This window comes from Austrofundulus limnaeus, unplaced genomic scaffold (assembly GCF_001266775.1).
Source record: "Austrofundulus limnaeus strain Quisiro unplaced genomic scaffold, Austrofundulus_limnaeus-1.0 Scaffold77, whole genome shotgun sequence".
NCBI classification, from domain to species: Eukaryota; Metazoa; Chordata; class Actinopteri; order Cyprinodontiformes; family Rivulidae; genus Austrofundulus; species Austrofundulus limnaeus.
In genome coordinates this window covers 759,645-767,388 of record NW_013952479.1, presented here as the reverse complement: position 1 = coordinate 767,388, position 7,744 = coordinate 759,645, and the positions used below count along the sequence as shown (strand labels likewise).

The 7,744-nt window shown below is 39.3% G+C and overlaps 1 protein-coding gene across 1 annotated transcript in view; it reads left to right on the top strand.

Annotated features, from left to right (window-relative positions):
* The window catches only part of fbxw8 (F-box and WD repeat domain containing 8), a 41,361-nt gene that overhangs the window by 25,189 nt on the left and 8,428 nt on the right, over nt 1–7,744 (top strand). The gene's annotated exons all lie outside the window — the stretch shown is intronic.

Genomic DNA, 7,744 nt, shown 5'->3' with positions numbered 1-7,744 from the left:
GATTATTTTACTCTTAGTCAATAATAATTATTAAATTATTTATGTTTGAAAAAAATTAAGTAAACATTTGTTGGAATTGCCAAAAATTTAGATAATAAAAAATAAATAAAAATCACATGCTTATTAAGTATCAGTTTCATTCATTAAAATTATTTGACTGATTTTGAGTTTAGAGTTTTATTGTTTAAACTGGTTTTAAATTGTGTAAAAGTTTGTTAGATATTTCTTATTTCTGATTTTCTCATTGATCTTCACCAGTTTTTTTCTCTAAATGATGCTAATTAATGGTCAATGGACTGTTCTTACTAATTAAGGTACAAATATAATTAACTTGCCCATCATCAGCACACTCACAGAACACGAAGCAGGATTTGGCTGCCTTTGCGTTTTAGAAAGGAAAACATATGTTTCATTAACACCTGTCGAGAAGCATAAAGCTGGTGTTGGAGAAATGTTCTCACATTTTTCACATGGAAGAGTGACACATTTTTATTTGCAGCATCCCGACTTGGCTGAACCAAATGACACCACGTTTTGGTGACTTTGATCCAAACTCGATGGTGATCCTCGACTTTGTGAACTTTCTGTTAGTTTCTTCTATTCTTTTTTTTTTTTTTTTTGCTAGTTTTGTCAATCTTTATTTCCTGTTGTGTGTGTTGCATGTGTGTGTGGCTGAGGCTGATTTCCAAACTCTTGTTACTACTTGCCTTCCTCTTGTCAGTGAACCAACATCACCCAGGCAGCCGCCCAGCTCGTGGCTCTACATTCAGCTCGAGCTGGCACCCACTCTGGCAAACTGTTCCCCCACTGCAGTGGATCTACCTCAGAGCACAAGCGCTGCCAGAAAACCTGTCGTCTCCTCATAAAGTTGAGTGCCGTTTAGATGAAGGGGCGCTGAATAAGCAGTTTGTTGTATAATCTCTAAGTACAAAGAGTCAGAAAGGTGAAGTCATTTCTTGTTGTTTGACATTAAGCATCTTCGTCACATAATTATATTAAAATGTCAGTTGGAGTCATTTTTATTTGACTTTCTTGGCAGATGCCTTATTGTATAAATTATAAAAAAATATGTTTTTTATTATGTATATTAAGTTATTCACAAACACGTGACTAAGTAGGTTTTGCACTTTGCTCACAGCCAAACAAATGCTAAAATTTGGAGTTCTTAAATTAAGGAAAAGCATTCTAGATATTTGTCAGCTTGTGTATTCTGCAACACAAGTTGTCTTTCACACTGACTAAAGACACCTAAAAGGACTTTGAACTGACTAAGATGAACATTTATGAGCATCAAATGACTTCTGAGTTCTCAACTGTACTTTACACTTTGCCAGTCTTGGTAATGATTGTCAGCGTTGAGTTGAAGATAAGTGATTATGTGGCACTTTGTGTTTACTGTGTAACTGTGTTTACTTTTAAAAAGTAACTGTGGTTACTTTTTTTACTGTTTTTTAACCAGGCAAATGCCACTGCAAGGGCCCCAACTGAGCTGCCGAACCTCCCAGGACATATTTACATGTCCATGTATTGTGGATATGAATGTAGGGTTAAGCTACATTTAATCCACTTTCTTTCACTGATTCTGTCTCAACAACTTCTATGTTCAGTTTTTTATTGAATTTACATGATATTAAACCTGTTTATTGGTAACATTCTGTGGTAGCAGTAGGTAATTGTCATTGCACGTGGTTATTGAATTTGAGGGAATTGGTACTGGAAAGTCCTTTGAAATAGATGCTGACCAAGGTGTGAGAACCTTGTGTAGGGGAAACCGGAGAAACCGGAAAAAACCTGGGCAAGCACAAGGAAAACTCCAAACAGAAAGACCCCAGGTCCGAACTGGGGATTGAACCCAGGACCTTCTTGCTGTGAGACATCAGTGCTAACCACTGACCCATCGTGCTGCCACATGTACAGTCACACACTAATGTGAAATAAATGTTTTGACTTTTAAAAAGAAAAAAATTGTATAGGTCTTCTGGACGGGTTCTTCTCTAATGAAACGTTTCGTCTCTCCTCCAACAGACTTCTTCAGTCTGAGAGTTTCAGGCAAAATTCAGGCTTTTAAGCMCTGCCTCCATGTGACTGATACTCACATCACATGGCTATCGTTGACACCTAATTAACACCTATTGTTAACAGGGGTGGAGTGATACTGGCAATAGCAGCACTGTAGGAGGGGGACAATTGAAAACGGAGGCCTTCACCTCTGTTTAATGATGGATGGTCTTTCTTCACAAAAATGGCTTCTTTTACTCCTCTCTCAAACCAACGTTCCTCTCTATCAAGAATGAGAACATCCTCATCTCTGAAAGAGTGACCGCTGGCCTGTAAATGAGTGAAAACTGCAGAGTTCTGGCCATTAGATGTAGCTCGTCTGTGTTGGGACATTCTTTTGAACAGTGACTGGTTTCTTTCCCCGATGTATAACTGGTCGCAGTCCTCCTGGCACTTAACAGCATATACAACAGGACTGCGACCAGTTATACATCGGGGAAACAAAGCAGCCACTGTTCAACAGAATATCCCAACACAGACGAGCTACATCTAATGGCCAGAACTCTGCAATTTTCACTCATTTACAGGCCAGCGGTCACTCTTTCAGAGATGAGGATGTTCTCATTCTTGATAGAGAGGAACRTTGGTTTGAGAGAGGAGTAAAAGAAGCCATTTTTGTGAAGAAAGACTGTCCATCATTAAACAGAGGTGGAGGCCTCCGTTTTCAGCTGTCCTCCTCCTACAGTGCTGCTATTGCCAGTATCACTCCACCCCTGTTAACAATAGGTGTTAATTAGGTGTCAACGATAGCCATGTGAYGTGAGTATCAGTCACATKGAGGCAGKRCTYAAAAGCCTGAATTTWGCCTGAAACTCTCAGACTGAAGAAGTCTCTTGGAGGAGAGACGAAACGTTTCATTACAGAAGAACCCGTCCAGAAGACCTATACAATTTTTTTCTTTTTGATTTTTTTTACCTGGATTACTGAGATGCATCAGGACATTTTGACTTTTACACTATGGTTATATCTAGGGATGCACTGATATGAAAATTTCAGCCTATATGGATATCCGATATAATTATTGCTGTTATAGCTGATAACCGATATTTACAGATATTACAAAAACACAAAAATAATATTATACATATACCCACAAACACACTTGGGTCTGTTTTGATACTGTAAATAAACGACCAGACCTCTGACATGGCTCTCTGTTTCAGTTATTTCTGGCTGTGCGGCGTCAATATCACTATCATGGTCGAACAGATGCTGCTCAATCAACCATTTCCCCTCCCAAAACAGAAACACAGCTAAAAAGTGGGAAATCAATATCGGATGTTGATATCGGCCCAGTTTTACATATCGGACCGATACGATATTCTAAAAAATGACCAATATCGGCCGATACAGATATGAATACCGATATATCATGCATCCCTAGTTATATCCAGAAAATTTAGCCCAGATAGCTTCATAAAACTGCTTCTTTTTCTAAAACATTTTTAAAATTTAGCTACTGTCTTCTTTCAGCTGTTTCCTCTTCTTGGGTTGCCAAAGCAAGTCATCCTCCTCCATCTTACTCTGTCTTCTGTCCTACCTCCAACTTCCTCCATGTCCTCTCTAACTACATCCATATTTTTATTTTTATTATTATTTTTTTTTTACCATTGTTTAACAAGGCAAATCCCACTGAGAACACTGATCTTTTTTGGCCTGGGCCTGAAGGCAACCTGTCATACATTTATTTGTGTCATATGTCTCCACTTTATTTTCCTGACCTTTCTAACATCCTTCTACCAATGTACCCTTTGTTCCTCCTCTGGAGATGTCCAAACCATCTCAATCTGGACTCTAACTTTATCTCCCAGTGGTTCAACCTGTGCTGTACCTCTGATGATCTTGTTCCTAGTCTTATCCGTCATTGTCACTCCCAAGGAGAACCTCATCATCTTCAGCTCTGACACTTCCAGTTCAGTCTCCTGTCTTTTTGTCAATGCCTCTGTCTCCAAACCATACAACACAGCTGATCTCACTGCTCCTTTGTAACCCTTTTCTTCGACCTTTGCTGCCACCCTTTGTCCCAAGTCACTCCAGAATTTCTGGTCTATCCTGTTTGGTCTCGTCTTTACCTCTTTACCACACTCTCTGCACCTTTGTAACCTCTGCTTCTTGTAGCCTCGCTGTTCCACCTGTATTCACACCTGTTCCCTGTTCTCATCACATCATCTGCATAAACCTTTGCTTTTAGTCATTTGCTTTAAGCTTCCTGCTTTATTTTTCCTAAAGGGAAGTCAGAACCCAGCTGTTAACACTGAACAGAATACAACTAAATGTCTGTATCCAATTTTAGAGGGGGTCAATCTACAAGATTGTTTTCTTCTTTTTTCTCAGAATGAGTTAAGTTTGTGTTTCTGCTCTGCTGTTTGGGATGAGTTGGAATGCAAAACAACCACTCATCAGATCCAACTGGCTAATCTCTGTTTGTACACATGGCGTCTAAACCCTCCGAAGCTCTGAACTCGTTGTTGTTTCAGATGTGGCTGTTTGTGTAGGAGTGTTGGACAGTCATGTCGACAACCATAGTGTCTAAAAAAGATTATTGCGCTGGTGTCTCTTTCCTTTTTTAATGTAAAAAAAGCCTTAAGTTTGGAAGAAGCTGGTTGGTTATAGCAGGGGTTCTCAAGCCGTTTGGATCTGGGGACCCCTTACAAGAGCGAAAAAAATTCCAGGAACCCCCTCATTAATCCCATGCTGTTTTAAAAGATAATTTGTTGTCATTTCAACCCCTAAATGCCATGGGAATATATAATTTTATTACGTTTATTATGTTTGTTTTATTAGTTCATTGTTCTCCATGCATTTTTAAAAATTAAAAACCATATTAACAATTTAGTGAAATTTTTTGAGGAACCCTAAGATACCTCTCGCGGACCCCTAGGGTTCCTGGGACCCTAGTTTGAGAACCTCTGGGTTATAGAAGTGAAACTAGTCACAAATTTACTCCTTTATCAAGCATAATGTCCCATTTCTGCTCTTGGACAAGACAGACTTCTGCAGTTTAGTTTAATGAGTTTAGTAATATTTTCTCTAAAGTGCAGCAGTAATTTAAAAAATGTGATATTTTTAAAAGCGTGGAGAGTAATCACATTAACATCCAGGTGTAATTCAGAGTTTCTTTTGTCTGCAAGCCTTTCTGGTTCTCCAGTGAACGCATTAGTCTAACCACCACTCTGCAGTTATTTTTCCTCTAAACATGCGGCTGCTACCTCCTAACAGCCTGGAATATTATCACAAAGGAGCTCTTGGCCTCTCTCAGTGACAGTTCTTCATTTTAGCAGGCAAGGCGGGGGAGATATTTAATAAAAATATCTTACTAATTCTGCAGTGATTCATTGAGAACAGCAGGCTGAACCTCATTTCTGAGCCTCCTTCTCCCGCGCTGTCCAAATCCTATCAAGCTGTCATTTTGAAGTCCGGTGTGATTTGGGCTTCGCCCCGGGGTGGTGCACAATTAAAGCTCTGCTTGGCCCAAATAAGGGGACACACAGAAACTGCTGGCACCTCTTCACGGCGTATAACATCCTTCTCTCTTTTGTTTTTCTTCTCCGAAGGTCTTTGTCTTTGCTGCCGTCTCTCTATTACTCTTTCTGTTTTATTTTTTTCCTATAGTTCGGGTCTCTCCATCTTTCACTCCCCTCCTTCAGTTTTCATTTTTTGGTCATTTTAATTATTCAAAGACAGTTTTATGCCTGGCGGTTACCCCGTTTGCACTGTCTCATTTGGATGAGAAAGCACCAGCTGCTAATTGATCAATTAGGCCAGCTCCAGATGACATCATTGTAACTTGCATGAAAGGAGTTTTACTGCAGCCATCAAAAGCCACAGGCAGCACATCCCATATAGTCATTTAAATTTGCCTTTATTTATTTATTTTCTCAAGTTAATTTGTTTAAGTTCTTTTGTGATTCTAACCTTCTGGAAGGGCATCATTGTGGTTAATGGTATCTGTCCGCGGTGTTATGTCTGATGTCTGACATCACTCACTCAGCGTTTAATAGCCTTTAAGCAGCCTCTCCTTTGCATTAAGAGTTTTGAACATGTTTCAGATTGACTGCTTCACAGTGTAATTGTTTTTCTTGACCTTTTTGTTCACATGTTGGACAAGAATCAAACAAAATCCAAACTTATTCATAAATCAAACTTGGAGGCGATTATTGGAAAAAAAAAAGACAAGCTGTTAATTCCTAAACTCCTCCATTTTGGAGGCAACTGCCCTGAAATAAAAGCTGATCACTTTAAGCCAAAAGTCATTATCACCTGCCATCGATTAGCGACAGCGAGCAATTAGGTTTGTGCCTGTGTTAGTCTGTCTCCTACCAAAATATCTCACAAACCACTGCACGAATCTTAATAAAACTTTCAGAAAGTAGTTATTTGATGTTTAACTTTAGAGTCAACTGGATTCAAGATGGCTGTCACAGCCACCTGACCTGAAATCTACAAAAATAACTTCAACTCAGTAAATTTTACATCTATTGAGCTAAAATGGGATTATAAAGTAGCTGACGCTGATCTCCAACAAGTTTTAAATCTTTGCATTAGGGATGCACCAATATGAAAATTTCAGCAGATATTGATATGTGATATTATTATTGGTGTTATGGCTGATAACCGATATTTACCGATATTACACAAACACACAAATTACTTATATCAGAGGTGCCCAAAGTGGGTCCCGTTTGATTTGTCTCACCAGTAGTTGCCTTGTTTACAAGGCTGTAATCTCCTGTTGTCCTCTGTAGAAACACTGTATTTCCACTATATAAGGGGCTGTAGAGCACAGTTTTCACTCATGGTGCTTACTTTATCATTGAATTATATTAATATTAAACATGAAATAATTATAACCACAAAATAAATTTAAATTAGATTTAAGCACATGTGTAGATTTTCATTATTTTTAAGAACACATATTAAGAACTCATTAAATGATCAATATAGGAAATGTCCCATGAGTCTTTGCTGCCCAAGCATAAGTCAAACTTTCTTCAAGTGCACGGGCTAAAAAAACAAACAACAAAAAAACATGGGTCATGCTTAAACATGCTTAATCTTTAAAGAGGAACTTACCCCAGAATTAACTTTTTTTAGCTGATAAACTATCTAGAATGTGTCTAAAATGTTATATAGTACTGTTTCTGTGCTAATTTTGATGGTTTTGTGTGTTTTTGTTGAAATCTGTAATATTTGGTCTTAAAACATCTCTTTGCTGCATACTATGGGTTGAGCCGTGGTACTGCAGGCTAATTTGCATATTGGTTAACGGCTCTCGATGGTGACGTGTCTTCACGGTTTCGTCACAGCGGCTGTGTTCTGGTATAAAAGCCTCTCTGTAAGACACGCCCCTGCAGCAGTCAGAGGATGGAACAGTTAGCATAGCATGATCGTCTGTTACAGCTTCGTATTAGCATGTTAGCGGCTAACATCACTTGAACGCAGTCACACACACAGAAACACGATGCCTCAGCTACACAAGGCTTCATGTATCGCTGAATCAACCTTTGAACCAGCAGCTCGAGCTGATGAGACTTTAGCCCCACTGAGCTCCACAGCCTGACTCTCCAGCCTCCCTCAGCCATGGGTGGGGAGAGGAGGAGACGGAGGCTGCCTGCACTGCACTGCTCTCCACACACACACACACACACACACACACACACACACACACACACACACACCAGTTGCC